Source organism: Channa argus, chromosome 10 (assembly GCF_033026475.1).
Source record: "Channa argus isolate prfri chromosome 10, Channa argus male v1.0, whole genome shotgun sequence".
Taxonomy (NCBI): Eukaryota; Metazoa; Chordata; class Actinopteri; order Anabantiformes; family Channidae; genus Channa; species Channa argus.
Genome location: NC_090206.1, coordinates 16,871,547 through 16,898,039, shown reverse-complemented (window position 1 = coordinate 16,898,039; position 26,493 = coordinate 16,871,547). Strand labels below are relative to the sequence as shown.

The window sequence follows — 26,493 nt, the reverse complement described above, 5'->3', positions numbered from 1 at the left end:
GAAGTTGCTCACTGAACTGCAAATTACATTTCCCAGCAGGATTGAATTTAATCTAATGTATGTGTACATAAATTTTCACATCACATTAAAATAAACTCCCGCATAGCGAAGATAAGCTTGACAGAACGGATTTTCCAATGAAACAGGAAATGGATTCAATTCTGTTCTCTTTCATATTGATCGGCACCTGTACTGAGCGAGTGAATGGACAGATTAGGACAGGGAAATGTAGTCAGTGGAGGTATGCATCGGTGTGTGAGTTTTATCCTGCAGGTTGTTCAGTGTGTTGGGCCAGTGAGTAGCGGTCAGCAGCTGCTGCCTGGCCTAGGTCCTATAGTTCCCAGGCTGGGGGGATTGACAGGCCAGTAATAAAATCAGGCGCCCTGGTTGGGCTGTGTGCGGCCCATTGTTCCCCCAGCAAGGCCCACGGCTGCTGTTTACTTTCTCCCATATGCATTATTCAACGGCACAGGAGCTCCCGGAGAAAGGGGCCCCATTCAGGGATCCTCTTGCTCTTGTTTTGTTTTGCTAATTTCGAATTAAAATAAACCATCTCTCGGCAGTGCCATGGCTGAGTGGGGAAAGAGAGAGGGACACTGTCCATGCCATTTTGGCCATCTGAGGAGATTAGATAGAATGTATAAATGAGAATAAAGTGGGATGTATCATTTATACTCTCAGTGATATGTTTTTCAATAGTAGGATTTAAATGGAGACAATCAAAGGATTTTTCTGTTTCAGTTGTGAGCATATGCTGGCCTCTTGTTCTTTTATTGTTGTTAAACATGTCCCCCAACATGACCTAATTGTTTTTATAAAGCAGATTAGATATGTAAACAAAAATCAAAATAGTCAGACATGCTGTCACATGAGTCAACAAGTGTACTTTTGTTCACCTAAAGCACATTATGAATTTCACCCTTGAAGTTGCAACAGGAGGATTCCCATATGGTAGGGGGAAAGTGCGAACTAATCGCAAAGACAATAACTTTTCAATAATGAGTCCGAGAGGTCATTAAATGAAGCCAGCCACGGCAGCCTGGACTAATCAATAAGTCCAGTGATAGCTCTCTTTTATATCTGCCTCTTTCTCACAGGAGGGGGCTAAGCGAACTTTGTGGAGTGCAGGGACAGATGTAGTGACAGTGGGGCAGTAGCAGAGTTAAAGATTCACCACACATCTGTCACTTCAGTCAGGGCAGCAGCTCATAGTCTGCCTCCGCTGACAGCCTGCCTGCCTGCCTGCCTGCCTGCCTGCCTGACACCATGCCTACCTGTGGCTGGGTTTTGGGCTGCTGCTAAGCTTTGCCATCTGCCTCTCCTTTGAGGTCTCTGGTTGGTTGATTCCCTACATGTCCTTCTAATTCCTCACCTCGGCCTCTCCCATTCTATTTCAATGTTCTTATTATGTAAATCCCTGCTAAACCCCCCATGACACACATAAACACCTGATATCTGACTTCCTCTAAAACGATCTCTTTAAAAAAATTCTGGAAAGCAATCCTAATTGGCTGGCTCCCAAAGCCCTCACTCTCGTTACCTGTCAAATGATGATAATTATAGAGTTTAGCAGCAACCTGTTGTAGCCTGTTTTGCCTCTAACAGCGGCCAACATTCATTGAACAAAATCATTTAACACCACATATGCAGTACATGTATGTCATCATGTATACTATGTACTGAGGATCTGCTTCTGTCTGTAAAGACAAATGGTTTCTTTCTGGTGGCAGATCCACACTAGCCTGTTAGTGCCTGGTAAGTGGGGATGTGAATGTGGAGGGCCTCTTGGCTTGGCTGGACACAGTGTGTTCCCCCGCTGGGTGCAGGTGAGCTCTCAATGCAGCCCTCAGCACCTGCCCCCTTTGTTCCCTTGTTGATGGCTTTATGGTCTGAAGGGGATCCGTCTGTCTGGCTCTCATAAAGCCAGCGGCGCGAGGCCTAGTAAAAGCTACACTGCTGCCAGGGCATTGTGCGGGGCCCCCATGGCTCCCAGGGTGACCCCAGCAGGCAGCAAGAGAGCCCTGTACAGCACCCACAGCAGATCGCCCACATACTTCTAGCATACATCCATATGAACATTTACATTAAGGTAAGCAAATACATTAAAACCGACACATGCACACATACTGAGGGTCCCCAGAACCATATAATGTGTCGTCCCAGTGTACAACACAACTTTGGTTTGGTCCTTACAACACACGACTGTAAGTGTAATTAGTATTGAAGCAATCAAACAATAAAAATGACAGTAGGGGAAACAACTGAGCACATGTACTCACATACTGAAATTGAAGTACACTTTTAAAACACTGTTTGACAATTTTGTGCATCTGTGTCCCTACATTGCAAAGAGCAATGCTGTCCTTTTTATTCAAGAACATTTCTTTGACACCAGTTCCTTTGTAGATAATGATTGAATGTGCCTTACAAAACTTGTAAAAAATGTAATTAGAATAATGTAATTAATGTAATGTAATTATCTAGATGTAAAAAAAAGGCAATACCAATAATAATATAATACAGTAAAATACAACAATGTAACGGAATAGAAAAAGACATTTTTCTTGGTGAGGGGATGTAAGTACTTTAGCATGTGGTATTTCCACCTTGATATGACTTGGAAAAAGATAAAGTGAGTAAAATATCTCACTACTTCTGCACCACTTATATAAAAATAATCTTTTCCAAAAATGTCCTTTCGAACATTTTTGTTTAGTCAGTTCATGCAAATTCTGGGCAAATAGCAAAGACAAACCAAGTTTGAACTTGCATTTAAGGGCTTGAAAAACAGTATTTATCCAGTGATATTTTACTAAGTACTTCTCAAGTGTAAGGCAGTAATCTGGTTTGTTGAAACCTTTACATCAGTTTGACTGACAAACACAGAGACCCAAGTCTGATAAAGGAACTCAATGGCCATGGGAGGCCAATGATTGCACAGAAATAAGTCCTACATTCATGTTTAATTTATATGATTTTCCTGGATATGAAATCTTACTGATAAGCTCAAACAAATTAAGTGGCTGAAAGGACAGTCATAAGCAGCTTGCTATTGGAGATCAGGTCTTTGAGTGGGAGCATCTTAGAAACCAATTACCAGACAAGAAATAGGTCATTATTTTTTCTTAGAGGATTGGGTTGTGGGGTTGGTGGGATGTGGTGGTGGGGAGGCAAAGGTGGTTGCTAAAAGGAAGGGAGGGTTTTCTAGATTGAGGAAGGAGGGCACAATAAAGACATAATCATTTACCCTCAACTTTTCCTATCCAACTTTCAGATTTTAATTTGCCGTCTGTGAAGTGGTACCTAATTTACTTTCGCCTCATCCCTTCAATGCACCATTGTTGCCTCTGCTGAGATTCAGAGCTTCCTCTCTTAGCTCACCTCGGCGTGAAATTGGTTTAATGAAGCTGAAAGGTATGGGGCTCTCACAACACTGTGGATTCCAGTGACACTGCTTGATCTACCCACCCCTCCTGTCAGTCCCTCCTCCTCCCCTTAACCCAACTCCTGCACACTCGCATTACGGTGACAATTTATAACGCACCCACAAAAGATCCTTATCTCACACATTACATCAGTGCATATTACTGTCCCTTTCAGAGAGCCAACACTCAGGCAAACACTGGAGGAAGAAAAAAGAGAAACTGGCTGATCAGCTTGGGCACATGGCATGCATGAGGCATTTCAAATTATCAGCCAATACCAGAATTAAAATAGATCAGCTTCTTGTCTGTAAGAGAATGAATTAGTGTTAAATTAAAAGAGAAAGGAAGCACCGATAGATATGAAGAGCTGAAATGAATCACAAAGCATTCTTGCCCGTTTTTCCCACCTAATCCAATCTGACCCTGTGAAAGGCGTTCTCCTGTTACCTGTCCTCCTGGGTGTGGTTTCTAATGGGAATGGAATGGAAATCCTGTGGCATTATTCTGTGTGTGTGCATTACATTAATATGATCCCCTCAAGTCATATCGCTTACTTCTTCTTGTCCCCTTTTAGGACAATCGAATGGAAATGCATCCGTAACTGAATATTCCAGGCTGTACCACTCATTTCTGGTTTGAGGCCCAGTTTGGGGGTTGAAGGACAGAGGAAATAAAAACAGGTTAGATAAGTGAAGTGATTGGTACAGAGATGAGGAGGGAGTATGATGAGCAGCTGTTTTATTAAAGACAAATTTTCAAGCATTTTTCAAACAATAGTAACTGGCCTATATGAACTGTGGAACAGGTTTTGCTTGATTCAATTATTGCTCGTGCTCATATTAGCTGTGAAAAGATCCCCTCCTTTAGCAGTATGAGTTAAATATATTTAAACAGATTTGATTTTAGTACAAACATTCCCATACCTTAAAGCATGTTAAAAAGAGATCCCATGATGACCACTATGAATTACCATTTATTCAATGGAGCTAAATATCAATGTACATGGAACCTAACGCTGTTTGTAAGACATATTTCAACTACTGTGAATCTATCCTTGAAAGAAAGAAAGAAAGAACGAAAGAAAGAAAGAAAGAAAGAAAGAAAGAAAGAAAGAAAGAAAGAAAGAAAGAAAGAAAGAAAGAAAGAAAGAAAGAAAGAAAGAAAGAAAGAAAGAAAGAAAGAAAGAAAGAAAGAAAGAAAGAAAGAAAGAAAGAAAGAAAGAGCAACTTAAAATTTTAAGCAAAAGAAAAGAAGAGAACAGGGCTGATTTACAAAGGTTTCTTTGCACTGTAATGACATGGACATTATGCTGAACTTTGGCTGCCGTAACTCAGAAAGAACGACCACTTTCACTGCTGTGTAGCTCTGGCCAGCAGCATGCACTGCTGTTTGTCTTTCAAGTGCCATTGTGGGTGAGGCCACTAGTGTATGCACAAAGTGCCTGTTACAACTTTCCATTCACTGTGGGATTGTGAAACTCACAAAGGAATGTCAAATTACCATTCTCCGATTTTGTGCAGTTTTACATGTGCAACCTTTATCTAGTCAGATCAGGCAAATTAGGTTTTAAACACTTTTCTTTTTTCCTATTAGTGACTTTTACTGAGAGGTTATGCATACAGAATGTAGCTCTCTCACACACATTTACAAAGCAAGTAGCGCTAAACTGTTGTTTTAAGCTTCTTCCCAAACTAAAACTTGATCCGTACAGACTGGAAAGATTACGCCTGAACAGAACCACGGGGGGTGCTATCTTTTACAGGTAATTACTCAATTATCAGTAAACACTGTCACTGGAGATTCAGCGCTATAGAGGGGATCACAGGAACTGCTGAGTGATTCACTTCAACACTACAACAACATGAATTCACAAAGAGGACAGCTATGTGAAGAAAGTAAAAAGTATTTTCACACAGTTTTCACACTCAAACACTGTGTTTCTGGCTTCCCTCATTATTTTATTTGTGGTAATAAAAAACCTGGACCTCAGGTTTATGTGAATGCTAAAGTATTCTGTTTGTAACTTAAATGGATACCAGTAAAACAAGAAATGTATCCCTTTCTTGTTTTTAGTTAGTAAATACATCACAAAAACTGAACACACTAATCAGCTCTGGGGTCATCTTCCACAGTCCTGATTTGAACCACTAGTGGGTGCTAGTAAACAGAGGACATGATCCCCTGCCGGTCCCAACTCTGCAAAGTTGTTTGAACAGTGTTGGGAACCAACAGTGATTTTATATATTTGTTTTAGGACACAGGTTGAGGCACAAACTCTCAGGTAGATAAATAGATAGATGAGTTTGCAGGGGCTGGGTGTTATGTTACACTAATGTAGGCTGAAAGGATGAGCAAACCCAGTTTCCTTTCATTAGTCTGTAAGCATTTAGGTAGAATTAACAGAGTGGATCAGATGTGACACTTGCCCTGAAATACTGAGCAGTGACTGAGAGGGGAAGAGGAGTCACATTTGAAGTTTTGACCTCTGGGTGTTCTTTCTTCTTAATTTAGGCTTTGGTTGTGCATTTTTCCCACCAGGACTGTAAAACCACACACACTTACACACATAACTAAGCATGGAAACCCCATATGGTGTTACCTGCTTGTGGTCCGTGGTCATACACCTAGCCTAAGGCCATGACCCACAGTCATTCCCTGTGGTCCTTAACACTCACCACACTGGTTAACACAAACTCAGGAAAACATTCTCTTACACTGAAGCAGCCCTGCTGGCCTTCTAAATCTCCCCTGAGACAACCTACCACGAGGAATTAGTGGGAAGGAAAGAGGTCTCCTGGAGATTTACATGTTTTAACTCCTGTTAATGTCAGCAAGGAAGAGCCACAGGCCTGCGGTTAGCAATGACAACAACCAGCAACTCTGAACCAACACAACAGCAAAAAAAGAGGGGGGGGCAGTGGCCACACGTTTAAATGGATCTTCTTTTTTAAGACTAACCAAATGGTCTATTAAAAGCTCATATGTGAGATATTTCTTTACTATTTCTACTGTCACCTCTAATATCCAGATGTGGCACCTATATAGTGTCATTATATCCATCTACATACAATTTGTTTTCTTTTTTCAACCTGTAAATACCATAAAACTAACAAGCAATCAAATTAAAATGGCCCTTTCTGCATTTTGGCATTGATATCAACAAGTTAATTAGAGACTGGGTGTGGGACAACAACAGCACAACTGGTTAAGCCTAGTTTAACCACTTCACATCCTGCCAGGTGGTGAATCCACGATAATACATTATAATTTGTAGGATGATTCAATTCTGTTTTTTAAATCTGTATGTGCAAAATAACTACTAACTAAAAGAGTTAAATAAATGTGATGGAAAAGAATTCTATATTTATCGGCAAATTGTAATATAAGATAGAATACCCCTAAATTGTACTTGTGCACCAATACTGTATGTGAAATATTGGAGTAACATACTTAGTTGTTTGGAAACGTCGCTGATAATGCACCACAAAGCAAGTATGTTTTCAGAAAGAACTTGTGTGACAAACGTCTGTGGCCACTCCTCATTCCAGTTTGCTTCTCCCTGGAACATGTAAATACACCAAAATTACATTGATCTCTCTGTGAGCCTTCATTTATTTCTACTTGCCTTTTCTACTTGTCCCTACTTTTGAACAATGCTAATAAAAACTTTGCCTTTCTGCACACATTCTCACTGTGATTTATTTAGAATTTGTTGGTAAGAATTTGTTATTTTGAATAAATCAAAGTCAAAAATGTAAAACACAGCTAATACATTTAGCGACTACAGAAGGATATATATATAGTAGAATGTAAGCACATTTGCAACTGTATTATGACCGACAGACTGGATACAGATTTAATTATGGAAAGAAAATACCTGCAATGTGTCTGTTGTTAGATTAAGATACAGAATAATATTGGTCAAATTAACCACCCGAAATAACACAAAAAAATCTTTCAATGTGATATTTGTAATTCTTTTGTGGTTACAGACTAAATATTGTACTGCCACAGACATCACCATACTCCAAACACATGCACAGAGCCTGACTCACTCAGATGTCAGGAAAATAACCACAGGTTTAAGAGCTGTGCACTGATTCACATGCTAAATGAGTGTTGAAAACCATCATGACTTAACTCTTAAAGGGCCAATTCTCATGCTACGTGTTATCTTAAGGCCCTGAGAGCAACAAATACTGGTCATTTGAGACCTTTTCAAAAACACCAGCTGATTGAAGCCTACAGTGCAAATCTGAACAGACAGGTGACAAATTAAAGAAACGAAAAAAATGAATAAATGAGTGAAGAAACATGACAAACTCACATGTTTCCAAACAAGTCAAATGCATGGTATAATTGAGCAATTAACATCCAAATATGCTCAGTGGAATATATAAAAATGCTGAGCAAGTCCAGTTAATTCTGATTTTGCAAGAAGAAAACACATAAGTGACTAGTGGAAGCAGTCACAAAGGCTGCTCAACTGACCAATGATTCAGTAGAAAAAGTGAGTAAAGTTTATTTACATCTGTGGGTCAGTACAGTAAGAGTAACAATCATTTTCTGCAACTCTACCTCAAGTACCGGAATTTCAGACTTACCTGAATCAGGACTTGATCAGACTGTCAGCAAGAACAGACCGTCAATATTTACACACACTTAAAATTTTATAAAGAAATTTATAGAATCAACTAGGCTTATGTTGCTAACTTGGTGTAAACATGCAAACTGTGCTGACTTTCGTTCTTTTTGTTATAATAAAAATAATAGTAACTATGATCAACTTTCAGGTTGAAGACAGCTGTGAGCCGCAGACACTTAGGAAATAACTAAGTTACTGGATGTCAAACGAAGATATCTTGTTGCCAAACTAACTATTCAATGTTAAATTATGTTTTTTAGGAAATAAGGGAACTAACAGTTTCAAGTTAAATGAACTTGTATTGATTTACAGTGTAGAAAATGATATTATAGTAGGGTTGTACTGCATAAACCACTTAATACAAAGATAGCACATTTAAGGTCATATAAGTCACATGATCAGATGAACTGTCATTGAGAAAGACTATGCATCATTGAGCAATCAATCAAACTAAACACCTACCGGAAAATTTTGACCAACCATCGCACAACACTACAAATAAGGGAAAACCTTCAGGGAAAAAGTATGCCATCCTTCAAGTTCAAATACTGGTAGACTCAATGTCAAGCATTACTGAATTGTTCTGATGGCACACGGTAACTAGTAAATGTGGTAATGTTACTTGTCTGTATGTACCCTTCTGTGATTGGTCTTTTACAACTGTGGGACATGGTGACATGACATTGAATGACAGATAGATGGCTTCTTTTCTCACTTACAACAATAACTTGAGCCATGTAACAGAGGGGCCCCATGTTCAGCGGATAGACTTACACCCCGAACAGGTATGTACCGTGCAATTACCAGCCTCGCTCCAAGCATGCAATAATCAGTAGGCTAGGTGCCATGCAATCAAGTATGGGGGCGGTGGTGCAAACAACTTTAAAGAGAGACCACTAGTGTCAGGTGTCAAGGTTTACTTTATTTGACAAATCTTCCCCTCTTTGCAACTGTCTATAGTGTTCTCCAAGACAAGGTGAGTCTCATAGCATGACTTTAGCCACAGTGGGTGTGCCCAATCATGGGAGAATGTGTGTAGGTGTGCTTACAAGTTTTAAAAATAGGGCATGCCTGAGATACAACTGACAATTCGAATGCATGTGAGTATTTATGTTTGTTTGGAGGAAGACCGTGTGAATGTGACTTGAACTTGTCTGGTGTGTCACATGGCATGAGAGTGTGTGACCACTTCATCGTCACATATAGAGATAAAGGAGATGTAGAGAAGGGGAGAATGTGTGCATGCATATAAAAGAAGCTGGGGCATATATGCATGTTGAAAGTATGGAAATATGAGAAAGCAAAGTATCCATACATGCTAGAAAACACACACAGATTTTAGTTTTTTTACCATGGGTGCATGTTTATGTGTGTATGCATGTGTGTGTTCATCCATGTCTGCAGGGTGAGGTGGAGGCCGATGCTTTGGCAGCAGGTCTGGCACGTCTTTCAGGCCCAAACCTGCAGAGGAGAGAGAGAGAGAGAGATGGAGGGACAGAGGGGAGAGAGACAGAAAGAAAATAGGTGTGAGAGACTCTGCCTGCCTTCGTGTGATATGCTTCACTTCTACCACACCATCACTAAATGCTCCCAGCAACATCAAACCAAATACAGGTCCTCCCGACTTATTATTGTGTCCCATTTTTGAACTGGGAAATTAACATGCTGAACAGGGAGGCCGCTAAACGTATACTGCTCCAAGTTAATTTACACCTGCACTACCAAAAGTGAGTTCCTATATGTCTACAGATATAGTATGTACTTCTTGTTCGCATCCAGTTGGATGGTAAAAGTTTCCACTCGAGACAGCTTCAAAATTTTGTCCTTACGACTCTGTTCAGATTCATATCGTACACAGCAAAGAGCAAGCGTGCTGGGTGTCATTGTTTTGCTTTGCCTTCTCAGCCAAGCACAACACTGTTGATGAACACATTGTATTTCAGCAGTCACGCATTTCAGGAATGTGTACAAAACGTAGGCTACCCGTGGTGCTGATTTTAACATTTAAGTTAGCTTTTAATTCTTCACACAGCTCAGCTTTTATTTTAATTAAGCTTCCAGACTTTCAGTTTCATGTTCCTATAAAATAAACATGCTACTATCCACACCAACAGCTGGGGGAGTTACTCATCAGGCTGGTTTAGTAGAGTATGTGATTGTAATTGCAGGCTACATTTCCCAATTAAGCCAAACCTCTGCTGTGGATATTGTTCTAAAAGGATTTCCTGAATAATATCCACATAATACCTACACCTATATGGGAACACTTCTAAAGATGTCCCCTAAGGCAGTGAATCATTCTACCTTGTGTGCGACCACAGCACAAAAGTGACGTCGGAGAGTGTATCAACTCCATAACCTCAAAGGAAATCTCTATTCAGTGGCCATAAAAGAATACCATAACCCGCTATGGCTGTGGGGCCATTTACAGAAAGAGAGAATGGATTAGCAGAGAAAACAGAGAGGAGAAAAGTGGAGAGTGTACAGGTGAAGTCCCATGGCTATGGAGGTTTGCTCAGCTGTGCTGTATTCTTTTCTGCGCCCCACCCAGTAACCAAAGGTCTGGATATCTTTCTATTTCACTCATTTCCACCCTCCCTCTCTCCATCTTTCTCTCTTTCATATTTGCACAGGTGAGAGGACAGCAGTCCAATAGGTGTGGGTGGGAGACTTGAAAGTCAGGTTTGCCTGGCTGGTGGAAGGAGTTCACCTATAGATGGATGGAAATCTGATGGCGAGGCCCCAGCCTGTCTTTTGTCTGGAGAGACAGACAGCAAACACACAATCGTACCAAAAACGGAGGTGTTCTGTCGGAGAGCAAATCACTTAGATCATTTTTCATAATGGCCTGTAACACAGTGACGGAGTATGAGCAGGGGGCAGAACTGTATAGGCACCTGCAATATGGAGTTTCAGGAGGGAGGACACAAACCTGTCAGCCACAAATGATTTGGAAAAATATGCTTACAATAATGCTAGATAAAGGGAAGGACAAACTCAAGGGTGAACAGAGAGCAAGAAGGCAGGTGGAGTAGCATACGAGTCATGAGGGTGGGGAGGGTTTGCTCCTAAGGCCAAAAGTTCAGAGTGAGGCAGAGTGAAGTGGTAACCTTAGTCACCATGTGCCAGAGTCTCACGTGTTCCCCTCATTGTCTTAGCAGGCTCAGGTTTCCGGAGCACCAAAAGCTTCCTGCGAGCTGATGTCCAAGCACCACCACCCACCTCCTTACCCATCCACCCCTCTGGACCCCTCGCCCCACCCAGCGAGGTAAACACCCACACGGTAAGCAAACACATGCATAATACCTGAGCACATACTACACAGGCAAACACTAGAGCAAACACGCTCAAGCCTGAGAAACTCGCCTTTATCGTGCAAAGAAAAGACAGACCCACACACAAAACTGCTCGGGCCAAGTTAACAAATAATGTACAGTTCATCTAAATCAAAGCAAAGCCTTTGTTATTACAGATAATTATTATGAGCCACTCAGCTCCTTTCCTTGAAAAACATCCAGTCCATGTGATATAATGGTACCAACTGGAAGAACTAGTCGTAAATCACCATAATTACCATTACTCCCATGTCAGAGAGCCTCGTTCAGACACATGGGGCGGTATTATCAGACATGAGAATATGTACACCAGAGGCAATTTCTTTAACCCCCCCACACCCGATCTCTGTCTGCCTCTTTCCTTGCAGAATTCCTCTTGATAATCTTAGTCTGACTAACAACTTGTATTGTCAGATTTTGCATTGAGCATCCTCTGTCGCTTTTGGTTTAATTCAGCTGTCTAATATTCTGCTATCAGAGTGCAATGTTTAGCAATTTTTTTTTCATATACTGTATGTGAGTTTTTTTAACATACATAGTTTCTAACCATTTTGTGACTTTTATTTTGTAACGTTTGATATTATACTCCTAAACGAAGGCCTTGAAGGTTATTTTTTAAAAATCGCAGTACAATGAGATTCTTTCAACCTGTTTCCAATAGTTTTATAAAGTTTTATTTTTACTCCATTGCCCCTTTTTTGGCAACAATATAATATAATTTACTTGGTAGTCCTCAATTAAAAAAACTTATTAGGTTGGAAATAGAATGGTCCCTGGACACAGATCTTACTGGTTGTTGCAGTTCCCCTAACACAATGTCAGTTTTTGATGTAAGTTGCTGCATGTTCTTAGAAGTGTTTGTGTGTTCTTTGTAAATCTTAAATCTTTGTTGAATCTACACTGTAGGCTACACAAGTGGCCCACGACAATCCGAGCCTTTATACATCTACAAACATTGCTGGAGTTAATACATATTGAACGGTAGTTGCTTTCACTGAAATGACTCCAACACAGAAGAGAGAGCACACGTCAGTGGAGATAATCCCATTGCAGCAGAAGGATATGGACAGTTGTTTGGGTCTGTGTGGCCACAATTTGTGGTTACATTTCTGAGGATGTCAGGCTGTGGTGTACTTAATGTGCCTATGCAGTACCTATACCTATGATTCTCGTGATCACTGAACACACACAGCCTGGAATCACTGTGATGTCATGAGGCCTACACAATGACCGTCTCCATGACTACATAACTCAACCAGTTACGGGCTGCAGTGTGTGTGTTTATGTGTATGTGTGTGAGAGAGAGAACGAGAGAGACAGTGTGTGTGTATGAGAGACCCTAAAACACTGCACCAGCTCCTATTTAAGCTGTTTAACGTGTTTGTAATATAACAAACTAAGTCCTGGTCCAAACCAAAACATACATTTCTAATTTCCAAACTGCACATGGTATCACATCATAGACCAAATGTCATTCACATAACAATTGCATAGATAAACGTGGATCTCTCCATAGGAGGCAATGAGCTTACCTTCCCAATTGTTGTTGATAAGATCCTCAGGCTAATGGCCCATCAATGCGAGAGCAAAAGACCCCTAGGCTTTCCCCTTAGAGGGGCAGCTGTAGTTCAGTTGGTAAGTCCCTCCTGGCTACGTGTCAAAATGTCCTTGGGCAAGACACTCTACCCAAAGTTGCTCCCGGTGGGTCAGGTGAGCATCTTGTGTGAATAGGTGAATGAGAAGCAATGTTGTAAAGTGCTTTGGATAAAAGCGCTATACACCATTTAGCATTTACCAGTTAAAACCACATAGAATCCTTGCATTTACATCTGACAACATCCCACTATTGAGACTAATTAAACAAGTGTCTAATCTAAATGCATTTTATTTATTGTTTTTTTTAATGAATGCATTACATACTGAGGAAAATACCTTGATGCATTTTGATGCAAAGAACAAAGGCTTCAGAAACATTAATTATGAAATCATCACCCTCTGAAACAGTATGAAATAACTGAAGTATTATTTTGTCCCTGTCATTTTGTCCACAACCTGCATTTCATCTGCTCCTCTAAGTTATCAGACCTTTACAGACGTCTGGTTTTCCTCTGTAGTTTGGATCCTTTACAAATCCCTGGTGCACTGTGTGGAAGTGTGAATGCTAACACGGCTCAATCTGTATGCCAGGGGGAAAAACAATTCATGCTAATCTGCCACCTTAGACAGGAGTCCAGTTAGGCCAATCAGGAGGGGAATCATCTGGAGTGGAGAGGGCTCAAAGAAGTCTAGATCGGGGCCCTGATTGCAGCAGGGTGATTTACAGCCTGAGAACAATGATGGCTGCCTGGGTCAGCACTGATGGAGAAGCTGCACCAGCACAGACAGCGCAAACTCACCTGACAGTCATGCCCTGATGTGCATACATGCATGAGCAGACATGCAGACATGTACACCCTCACACACACAGTCATAAAAACATTAAAACTTTCTATCAGTCAGAAAGCAATTGTGATTGACTTTACCAGGTTTACTTTGTTCCCTAAACGTGCCCCCTGGGCTTGCATTTGACCCTCTGCATTTCACCACCAACACATAAACCAAAACAAATAGAAAACTACCTTTGCCCTGCAGTAGCGTATGTAAATACGGCGGGAAACAGCGAGGATTGAATGAAAGAAGGGGGAGTTCATATGTTAAGTGTGCATATGAGTAGAGTGGGAGATAGGAGCAGGGAGGTGGGGAGGTCACCATCAAGAGTTTTTTGGAGCATCCCCTTTGATCTGCTTGGTCATCATTTTGGGAAAAAGGAAGGACCTCAAAAGATGAAAGGTTGCTTCAAAGTGACCAAAGTAGCTTCAGTGCAACTGGAAGCATCCACTCTTAGGGGGTGCATTAGATCATTTTTGGTTACAATACATCAATTTATTTATTATTATTTTCAGTGCATTGAGCCATAAGTGGGAAAAATATGTAATAAAGTGATGCCATGCTACTTGTCATAGCAATAATCAGGTACCTGGTCTCAAGGCACTTTATTATGGTAAGTGCCTTAAGATGACTTTGCTGTAAATTGGTGCTTTATAAATAAAGTTGAATTGAATTAAATAAATTATTACTTATATCAATATTTGTTATCTTGACACATGCTTATGTAATTACAACACAAACACACCACACTGGGGTTTTTTTCTTTACATATTCTACATTGTCTAGATAGACATTGTCACTACACAAAACATTTGGGGAAATTTTGTTTGTTTTTTATCTTAGCTTATATCTTTTGTACCAAGTTTATTACTTTCTATAACAGTATATATCAGTATCTTTGAACGGTGAACTAATATTATAATATCAAGAGATTACTATAGCATGAAAGATGTGTTATTTCTCTTCCAGGTCTTGTTCATTTTGTTTTGAAGGAATGACGCCGTTAATGACACTTCTGATGGTGCTTGACTTGGACTTCCCAGATTAAAGCTACTAGTTGTTTTGATTCTGATCCACTTGTATTGAGAGTTACTGAGTTAAAGTACTTACATATATCATCATATGAATGAATTATTACCATTATAAAGATTTTTCAAACATGCCAGAAGTCCAACATGCTGCTGCTGTTGCTCTGCACAGACAGCTGGAGAACAGTCAAACCCCTTATTCTTACAAATTAGCTGTAGCTGACAGCAGATAATCACTGGTCCAGTTCTCACTAAAATGAGCAAAACCCAGTGTGACAAAACCATCTGAATTCACATATTAGCTTCTGAATGTCTTTATGTTAAAGGCTTCACAGATTGCTGTTACTATGTTGTTTTAATATTGTATAATAATATGTATATGATATAATATGTATAATAATTTCATTTTAAGTTTTTAAAAAATTAAAAAACATACAAAAAGCCACAAAACAGAGGTATGGGCAATATATAATGATATTATATGAGCTCAGCAGGGAAGACATTTATATATTTTTGTTTTATTTTAATTCTCTTAGTTTTGGAGTATAATCTCTGATAATTAATAACTCTAAATTCATGTAAACACACGGCTGAGGGATATTTATGATTTAAATGTAGGTTCTTTTTCATATGCAAGTCATTGTTCATGTATGGGCATCAGACCTACATCCATGGACAGATATTCAAAGCCTGACACACAGATTTAAATGTTTCAAGGTCCTGGAAGGTTTGTGTTTAAAGTGGATCTGCTGCTACTTGCACCTGTAGGAGATATACTGGTTTTCAGAAGACGTTAATTCAGGGTTTGTCTCCTGTGGCCGCACTGCTGCCGCAGGTCCTGTGTGGGGGTTGAGAACCCGGATTTCATATGCAATGCAGCACAGTTGATATTACTTTGAGCTTCTAGTAGAGGCAGGTGAGTACATGTGCCCTCCACCTACCCCCCCAACCATGCACACCCTTCCACCTAACACAGATACAATGTCACATAGCAATCAGACTTTATGTAACTGAATTCTGGCCGTGCAACTTTGAAAGTGGATTTCAGCATAAAAACAAAAGTTACTATTAGGTTTAATGATGCTTGCAATTAGAGAAGAATTCTGTTTTGTAAACCCCACACAGTGATAAATGTGGCTTACAGGACAGCCGTGACTGATGACAGAGATTGAAAACCATGACTACTGTGGGCAAATACATCCTGTTTTAGACCTTGGCGGCATGACTCATAAAACCTAAGCCAACACCTAATAAGTTCAGTAGTGCATTCTCCTCTTTCTCGCTGCTGGGAACAAACGGGAAATTTCCAGCAGCATGTGCACTGTACAACCCAGTGCAGGGGCAGGAAGGCCTCCTGAGGGTGAGAAGGCAGTGGGGGGGGGGGGGGGGGGGGAGAAGATTTTTAGGGTGCTTAGAGTTTTTGGGGCTGAGTGGGTCTATTTAGCCCCCAGCAGTTTGCCCCCCTCTCCTTCCCTCCCCTCATCCTCCTCCCATCCCTCTCCTCCCCCTGGCTTTGTGTGCCCTGAGCCCACTCCTCCCCCTTTTGTCACCCGGGCATTCCGCTTTGGTTAGCACACACAATGGGCACTCAGTGCTCACCCTCCTGACACTGCATTCTGCCTGTGCACTGCGGAGTGGGCACGGGAGGGGGAGGGAAAGGGGTCCGGGGGGGAGGGTTAAAGGATGACAGCAACTCACCCATGTGACCAAAATGCCATCAAGTATCAACTCCCCCACCCCTTCCTCCACTTTTCCAAAGACCATCGTCTAACTTCACCCATCCATACAGATGGCCAAAACTAGTGCCAGCGAGGCCTGGTTGGCACGGTGAACAACAAAACCTCGACTTCATGAGCCAAACAAACGAACAGGTGTCTCTTATGGCTGACTGGCGATGTGGAGCCCTGCCTTCACCCCACTTGTTTCTCTGGGTGCCCAGCTACATGTGTGTTCCCTTCATCTTTATGCTGCGGGGCACACATCCTAAATGGAATTTTAAGACCTGGCTTTAGAACATTTTTGTCTGAAAATTAATCCCCTACATCGACAACAGTAAGAGTAAAATTGGCATAATTACAAGTCCAGGCTTTACTGCTTTGACATGTTTATCAAAGATTTGGATCTCTTCCTGGCCTCCAGCAGTTTGCCCCGATGATATAATGGCAGTCTGACATGTCATGGCGTATGTTATTTAGTAAATAGCTGCACATGGACAAGTGACTAACAGTTGAAATATATCTAAATATCTAAAAATAAGCCTGAACATTCCCCTGTGTATATTTAATATATATACACAGAATCATCCTCAAGTTTAACAGGAGCAGTTTATAATGTGTACAGTTATCACTCTTTCTTAATGCTACAACAAATACTACAGTGCACGGTACTCATGTGTTACCTGATTGTATCTCAGGTGCATAAAGGTGAGAAAAAACTACTCAGTGACATGAAATTGAATTCCTACTCGAGTACTGCAACAAGTAAAGTGCAATAGGATGAGTGGGACTGTACGTGTATGTGTGTGTGTGTGTGTGTGTGTGTGTGCGTGTGTGTGTGTGTGTGTGTAGTAGCAGCTCACAGGCTGGTGGGGGGTTCGTTTTAGTTTCAAAGACCTTGCTTGTTCGCCCATATTTCACACCACGGTGACATCTTAAAGCCTAGACAGGCCTGGTTGCTTCACCCTCTCTTTCACTTTCTGAGAAAAAAAGGAGAATTGGGATGTGAGGGAGGGGGTTACTGAAATATATGCAAATGTTCCCCAGAGGGGATACGAATTTTATGGGTTTAGTTTAGTTCAGCCAACCTGAATAATCAAATGTGGGAACAAAAAAACAAGCCCCCCACCATCCCACCATCACAACTCCATACCTCGAGCTTCAACCCCCACGTCAGGCCTCATCTCTGTTCTCTCCTGCCAGGTCCTCACATAAGAGGAGCTCAGTACATCCAAACTCTTATTAGGATCTCCTTACAGGGAAAGGGAAGAGAAGAGAAATGAGGGGAAGGGGGGCAAAGAGGAGGGGGAGGGATTTGAGGAAACAAGAAGACGGGCTAGTGTACCTGATCAGGCAGAACTGCCGGCTCCTGATTACGACACCATTTTCTCAGCAGGCTTCTCAGCCTCATCCTGCTTCTGTGAATATGGAGCATAGGGCCAGCCAATCCCCACAGCGCTCCCTCTCATCTAATGGCAGAATTAAGACCGTTTAGAGTGATTTCCTCTGCCTTCATGGTCACACTCTGAAAGAGCTGAATCTTTTTTCCCTTTGCGCCGATTTACAATGTGGGGGGTCTGGCATACAGCGGGTGAGAGAAAAGTTCTACATGACTGAACATAACATTACAACAGGTGGGGAATTGAACAGAGACATATATGAGAACAATTTTACTATACATTCTCATTACACTGAACCACGATTTTCACTTTGGTTGAACATTTTTTTTACTTTTGGAGCACACTTATCTTCACAGGGGGATTCTAAACCAGCTTCATAGTCCGAACTGCCTGGTATCTCCATCACTTCGTTTTCACTTTGGACACCTAAATGAGGCAGTGAAAATACAAAGTTATGGTATAGATACAAGTAACTTAGCAGTGTTAGAGTTTTTTAGTTATCCTGTGAAAAGACCAATAACCGCTTTGTCCAGCTCTCTGTGGCATTTGTTTTTGCTCTTTTTTACTAACTTCTTAACAATACAAAAGTAATTGATATAATCAGCTCTTTCCTTAAATTATCTACTAAGAGCAGTATGTGCATAGGAAAATATATTTTTTAAAGTAAGTGAGACTTCCTGAACAGACAACATACATTTTCTCATGTTACAATTTGTGTTGATGTAATATAACTAGGAACAGTACTTTATGGAAGCTACTGTTCATTTCACATTTTGAAATAAAATCTGTAAATTTTCAAATTGATCATTTTAACTTTGTAAACTATTTATAAATTATTTCATATATGCATTGTGACAGCTGAGGTTTTTTTTTTAACATACATGGTGTTTAAATATACATGACACCCCTAAATAGAAGCAAAGCATGCCAAGTGTTAAGAGCTGATATTGTGTCTGATCAAACTGATTCATAGTGACACTAACCCAAACAGGGTATAAATCTGGACACAAATCTGCTTAAACTCCCTCCTTCTGTGTCAAACTGCATTACATCAAGCCCATCATTGTGGAATATGGCATAGCACCATATCAAACAACCACAGTTTGAACCTGTTGCTTTTGTATTTCCCATGCTGTCTAATGATTTCCCCCACTTTTCCTCCAACCTCCAGTAGACAAATCCTTCAGCTTTATTGCCCAGACTCAAGGGCTGCAGGTGCACCGGCCACAAAAGGGAGGGGGGGTGGCAAGGGGAGTTGAGGGTGTCGTGGGGTGGAGGAGGGGATGGGAAAGAGAATGGTCAGCCGGGAGATAAGAGAGGAAGAAACAGAGCCCCCCTACCCCGGTTTAACCTCAACCCCTCACCCCTGCCTCCATCTCAGCGCTGTCCCAACTCTGCAACACCTCTCCGTTTTGCACTACTGCCTTGCCACACATGAGAGGAGTGCAAACTGCAAATGGTGCTGCCTGGCGCTACTTCCTGAGTGTGTGTGTGTGTGCATGTGTGTGTGTGGCAGGGGACAGGGTGCAGGCGTGGCAGAGTGTCCATGTGGCGGGAGCGGCCCTTTTCTTCTAAACCAGCAGAGGAGCAGTAATGACTCTGAGCTACAGCTGTGCCCACTGAGGCTTGCCCTGCATTGGCCCCTCAGCCTCATCTCACCATGTTGCCCACTGCTCTGGGCCTCTGCTAATGTTTGAAGCTACGTATTTATCTGTACTCAAATTCTTAAAAGAAATATAACTGAGTGTGTCAGTTATGAGGTTCCTGTATGGTCAATGATAAATAAAATGACAATATTGTAAAGCACCAAATACTTGATATTAAAGAAAATAGAATATATTTAGTCGAAATCAAGGATCTGTACATGTCACCTTCTAAAAAATGTATTTTTCCATGTTCAAACAACTCACACTATTTAATTTGGTTTTTGCTCTGTAAAGATCAAAGGCTGTTTCATTTGTATTTACGGAATCTAGAGCAATGGTTTAAATATGCTTGAATCTGAATTAATAGATTGATTATATGTTGGATCTTTAAAATTACATAATATGGTAAGAAATGTTCATCACAATTATCCAGATTCCACTTTAATTATCCAATTCACAGCCCAAAACCTAAAGATATTCTGATACAATGATCGGAGAAAACAAGCTAATTTAGTTTTGTTTTGCATTAAACAAGAGTTAATTATTTGGTAAAGTGAGAATGTGAGTGAAATGTAAAGTCAGCATGAAAGGATAGTCATTGTATTTGAAGAATTTATTTCAACATGCGAGACAATTGCTTTTCAGTTTACAAATCAATGATTATTGATCAATCTACAATATGTCTTTTGTTTGTTCACTTTCAGTAATAATTAGCATTTCAAACATCAAATTTGTACAAAGTCACTGTGGTTATTGGTTTAGGTGGGAATTTAAATCTACATATGCAGCCTCTATGTATTTATAGAGTAACTGTTGTAATTTCTACTTTGATTGTGATTGCATTTCATTGTGTTGTTCTTTTAACAAGACACAAAAATAGATTTAATTCATTCATTCATTATTTGTTCTTCTCTGTAATTCCTGTTGCTGTAGGTGACACATTATTATATAAACTTCTACTAAATCTCTCTTAAATAATTCTCCCTCAATAAACCACTTATTGTACTTTCCTGCATTTCTATTGACATTTTAAATATGTAAGAACATGGATGGACATTAACAGGCCTAGTTTCAAATCTAGATTTGGAAGTAAAAGGGAAATGAAAAAAGCAGCCTTGTCATTGAAGAGTATGTGGTTTAAATGAGTCAGGTTAAGGAAACAACGGGACAGGACACATTATGTGAGTCACAAAATAGTGATGATCATGTTGTGCCCAGTGACAAAACACTTAAGTGACACAGCAAATATGCTGCAACTTGGCGTGTCAGGTCAAAGTGTTTACTCCAGCTGCCACCTGTAGAAAAAGTGTTGAGTTGATTTGAGTGCGAGTTACCCACTATACACATATAATATGGCACCCATTCACTCTAGGTTGCTCTCTGTCACACAAACATATATGAACACACAATCCTGCCTATGTTACTGGAGCTGCCGAGCTGTGACCACACCCTCGGGGACAGGAATAACAGGCCACTCCACAGGATGAGGACATCTGAGACACAGTGGCTCCATACAAGCATGATGACTCTTTAACGTGTCCTTATCTGCATCCCTAATCCTCGAGCTCATTACCGTCAGCTACTGTTTACACCAACCACAAGTCAAGAGTAAACACACAAAATGGACTTTTTAAATTTTGAATGACTAAAGTCCACTAAGAAGCCATTGAGGATGGACTCTAGCGCAGAGGGAGCTTCATTTTGAATAAGGATTGAAATTTACATGACAACTTAGGAGAAATGCTTTTTTATTACTCATTCATCCCCTAAATCACTTTGGCTCCCCTGCTCCTTTCCTGTGCCTGAGCTATTAAATCACCATCTTGACCCTGCGACCTGGGGCCGCGACCATAAAGAGCCCCCTGTGGGTCAGAGGCCTGATTGTAACATTTGAATATGAAATGGACTTGGTCGGGACTGGAAACAGCCCCATGCGCTGAGACATAGGCTGACCCCCAGGAGAGAGGCCTGCCTCAGCAGCCCAGGGCCTTGAGGCTCCCTCTTCTCTCAGCGAGGATTTACTTGGACTTGAGAAAGAGGGAGAGACAGATAGAGAGTTGAAGGTGGGGGTAGGGGGGTTGGGGCTGATGGGTGAAGCAGGGTAGGGGTTGAGCGAGAGTGAAGGAGAGGAGAAAGAGAGAGGGCAGACATTTGAATAAGACAAGAAGCGATTGGTGTTTGCATGACAAAGGAGCCCGCCATCTCCCCTGATTGGTGTCACAGTGCAGCACTAAAGCCATGCAGGCCTCCCGGGGTGAGGTGATGTGTGGAGCACAGGCATGTTTATGCATCCAAGGTGTGATATTGGGGAGGGATAGTGGGGGCCCATCGTCAGGCTTCGGGTTAAGTTTGTGCGCATATTCTTAAAGGGAGAAGACCTTTGCATCATTCTGACTATAATTTACAGCTTTAAGCAAAGATCAAGTCCTATATGTTTTAACACTCTACTTAAAACATTGAATCGGTTAAGAAAACATTATACTCATCACACATTATACAAAGTTATTGCTGACATGTGAAAGTATGATGACACTGTTACAACAAAATTCAACAGTGTTACACTTGGTGCAAACAACTGAAGTGATCATGGCAAGTCTAAAACTGGGGGTGTTAAATCTGATGGATGGCAGTTTTATGTAAATGAGTTAGGGTGTTCTGGGGGGTTGTTTACAACTTACACAACTGTCTAACTACTTGGCCCCGTGTGACTCATTGCCATGTCTGCACGTTCTCCAATCCCAACAATTAAATGCCGAATAAAACTGTTAAATCAAGGGCAAAGCTATGAAAACAAGATGAAGGACACTGACACTGCCTGATCAATACAGTTCAGCATTTAAATTACAAGAGCTGATCTAGGGGGAAAAATTTATAGCAACAAGTCATGAACTGTTTATTGTTTGTCTCCACCTTGCTTATGAAGGTAAACAGTAGCATGTTGCCACATTCGTTTCCGGTGGTCTGCAATCTTGTAACTATTCGAACAAGGTGTTAAAACCCCCACCTTCACTTTCCCCTGCTGGGCTGTTAGTGCTGTCTTCTGCTACTGCAGGTGGAGCCTCTCTCCTGCACCTACTACTTCAACATTAATAAAAGGAGGTACCTTTTACTAATTTTGATGTTTGATTGAAATAATGACAACACAAGACCAGAGATGAGAGAGAGCATCATATGAGTGGGCAAATCCAGGGGCTAGTAAGGGGATTTCACAGCTCAATAAATTTGGACAATTTGTTTACAATCCCTATTATTACAGGCCCCACGGGAGTAGATGTGTGCATTAACACTGATGGATTTTCTCTGGGATATGGTTGAGGTTGACACAAGAGAATGATGCAAAGAAGCCTGAAGTGCATGGAAAAGTATAAAAAAGAGAGGAAACACACAGTACACACAATGTACACAAGATACACACACATAAGCTAACCCCCCTCAGACAAAGCCTCCACAGGATCATCTGGGCACTGCTCCTGGCCCTCAGGGACACACCTCCAAGAGAGATGACCTGACTAACTCTCCATGGCAACTAATCAATAAGTGACAGAGTCAGTCAGAACTGACCCATAGCCAAATGTGGGTCCACCTCCCCCTGTGTTCCCAGGGTTACACTCCCATAAACCACACACACACAAACACGCTGCACAAAAAAGTTCCTCCAATGTGACCAGTGCCCCCGGGGAAATACATCTTTGCTTGTAATTTCAGTGCATTTGACAACACACCTTGTTATTAACATGTGCAAATGTTTTTTGGGTTTTTTTGGTGCACAGTCTGTGTGTGTGTGTGTGTGTGTGTGTTTATGGGAGGTAAGGGTAACTGAAAGAACAAAGCTTTTGACAATAGTGATATGATCAGTGGACCTCTGATACACCACCATTGTGTATCTGTCAATCTGTGTTCCTTCTCACTGTCCCCAACAAACACTAATCAATATCTGTGGCCTAGATGAGAGGCCTAATCTTCCCCCTTGTCTACCCCTTAACTCCATCACTGTCCCTAGGCAGAGTATATACATCAGCACACATACACTTGGCCTCATTTTTCTAGGCTTCCAAGACAGGTCAGAAGTGGGGTCAAAACTTAGGAAATTAAAAGCAACGCTACATGCTCCAGTGTTCACAGACAAAGTGATGAGTGCCACAGAAAGGAGCCATCTGCAGCAGACACTGTTTTACACACTAGAGAGCCCCTCTCAGCATCTAAGCTATCCTCAACACACATTAGAACCAGCCGTTTGTTTGTAATTGTCCTTACAGGTTATTCAGGAAAAAGCTTCCTAATGTAGATTGATTCTTAGTTGTGTGCTTGTGTATGTGTGGTTTTACACATCCTCCTGGAACCACAATTACAAGCGAAAACAAGTTCAACTAAACCTCAGCAGCGCTTACTTGAACAAAACGTCAAAGGAGCTTTGATGGGAAAACTCTGTAAACATACAACCCAGCTAGCCAAAAAACAAAATCCTCCCATTTCAGCTGTTCATGTGATTTGTATTTGTTTTGTTTGGGACAAAAGAAGTGGTAATCCTGTCTCATATTTGACAAGTCTCATATTCACACACACCTGCTGGGGCTAAGTAAACACACCTTCAGAGTCAGACACCTTAATGGATGACCCTCACATTAAAACTTAAGTCAGGATAAACCCTAAAGCAGTCATATTGATATAGTGTGGGGAAGAGACATGCACATATTACTCAGCAGTCTTTACAGTGTATACATAGGTCAATAAACATCATGACTGTGGTTTATGGAATTTTCTCTTCTTTTTACGAGCAGTTATTTAAAACTGATTATTGTCTGTTTGCCTTAAATGAAATAATTTGACTGCGTTTTGTCATACCAGTGTCAGCTTATCCTTCAACAGAGATTATCTATGTCAGATCAAAGCTGCAAGACTGATACAGGTCCTGTATCAGATCATAATGCATAATAATGAACATCGTCTTTTCTTTTACCGTTTTGAAAAGTTATTTTAACCTACCCTAGGTTATTGCAGCCCTGGCGCCTGACAGTCTATAAGGGCCTAATTCAAACTAATTTGCCTTCCACTGACATAAACACAAATAACTTGCTGCCGGGTGAATGCAGTTTCTTGAGTGGCGGCATGCTTGTTTTTGAAGCATTTCCCACTCAGCATTCCTTGTGGCTGTGTCAGGCACGGCCATCAAACCACAGCTATCATTAATGAGCTGTTTGCATCATGGAACAAGTCTGTCTGTGCTCACATACGTTCAGGCAAAGCGATGTACTTTGAAAAAAGGTGAGGTATAAAACATGGTCAAATGTGATTTTGTAGTGTCTCCAGTGAGTGCTGTCAGTGAATGAGTGAGAGTGACTGAGTGAATGGAGAGGGGATTGAGAGGATGGTGCAGTGGAGAGGGATGGCTCTCAGTGGGTCAGCCCAAAAGCCCTGACCCCAGGAGGATTTGATGCCATTTTCCCACGCAGGGAGTCGACCTGAGAGGAGCTCGTTAACAACATCTGCCCCAGTTCAGAGAGATTAACCCCCACCTTCAACCCCTCCACCTCTCCACACACAGAAACACACACACATCACTCTGCTGTCAATCCAAGTACCTCACACGAGTCTCACTGCTCTGGACAGGCCAAACTAGGCCCCTTGTAGCTCAGCTCAAAGGGGTTCCTAGAGATCCCAGCCACAGCAAATCAATGCAGTCTAACTCTGTCATAGGTGATGTCCCCAGCTGCACTCATATTTTCATCAGGTACACTCAAACAATGTTGTCTGGGTGATGTCTGATCTGCACGCCAGGGGAGGTTCCAGATTAGAGTTTGAGATTGCATGAAGAGTTAAGGGTTTGTTTAGGTGTGTTCCTACTACAACTTGCCCAGCCAGTCGAACAGGTGAGTGAGTGATGTCACCAACGTCAGTCTTTAAGCCAGATTTGTGTAATGAGTTTTCCACTCATCATACTGACGTAAAAAGAGACCATCAAAACACACTCCTTTTGCTTTTACCACCGTGTTCACAAATACTCCCACAAGACATGCAACTGGCAGGGCATGTTCTGACATAATATGTGAAGAGTGAAAAACAGGATTGACTCAAATATGGCCTATGGCACTGCTGCTGTTAAGCCGGAGCCTTGCATGCATCACGCACTTTCATAGGTGTGTGTAGACACACAGTAGCAGAATCCACTGGGAATCCGCTGAATCCATGTTCTACAGGGCTATAATTAGGTTAGTTTTTGGAGAGGGGGTTAAACAAACAGGGGCTGTGAGGTCATAGGCAGATGGAAGTGAGATATGCCTGCACTTGCTGAGTGGGCACAGCTCCACATGACAGGAGAGAGAGGCCCTCTGGGTGCACAGCAGGGGGAGAGTGAGGGGGTGGGGGGTGGAGGTGGTGGGGAGCCCAACTTTGATGGCCTCACTGCCAGAACATTTAAACACAATCCAATGCTGCGCACAGTCAAGCCACACACCTAGCCAAACACAGATTTTTCACTCCTAAGTCATCAGTGGGCATGAAATGTGTGTGCCGAAGTCCCAACGATCACATGCACAGCTGAGTTTTACAGAACAGCAACTGTAAGAAACATTTCACTCTGCTTACCTATTCAAAGTTTCATAACAGAAACCTCAGCATTTCTGAAGAAAGTTAACACTCAAATTGATTTATTTATCATAAGAGGTGAGCAGGTGAAGGTCATCCTGTAGTTATATAGTTTTGTGAATTTGATAAATGACTAAAGACTATCACTCTGTCCAGCCCATGGCAAACACATCTGACACTAAGGAAGAGGAAGAGAAAAGCTGCTTAATTACAAAAAAATGAGTTTGAGAGTGTGATTAGGTGACGGGTGGCTGCTGGCACGCTAGAATGACTTAAGACCCTGTCAGTGA

General features: G+C 41.4%; 1 long non-coding RNA gene across 3 annotated transcripts in view; it reads right to left on the bottom strand.

Moving 5' to 3' along the window:
• Nucleotides 1-264: 264 nt before the first annotated feature.
• Nucleotides 265-26,493, bottom strand: part of LOC137133988 (uncharacterized) — a 38,119-nt gene continuing 11,890 nt past the window's right edge. Inside the window, exons 2-6 of one of the 3 annotated variants that reach the window (XR_010915362.1) lie at nt 18,307-18,401; nt 17,921-18,044; nt 17,729-17,827; nt 17,439-17,555; nt 265-9,531 (exon numbers count right to left, since the gene is read on the bottom strand). This is a non-coding gene — a long non-coding RNA (uncharacterized lncRNA). Of the gene's footprint in view, nt 9,532-17,438; nt 17,556-17,728; nt 17,828-17,920; nt 18,402-26,493 lie in introns of all 3 variants that reach the window. The other 2 variants (XR_010915361.1, XR_010915360.1) reach the window with 2 other exon arrangements.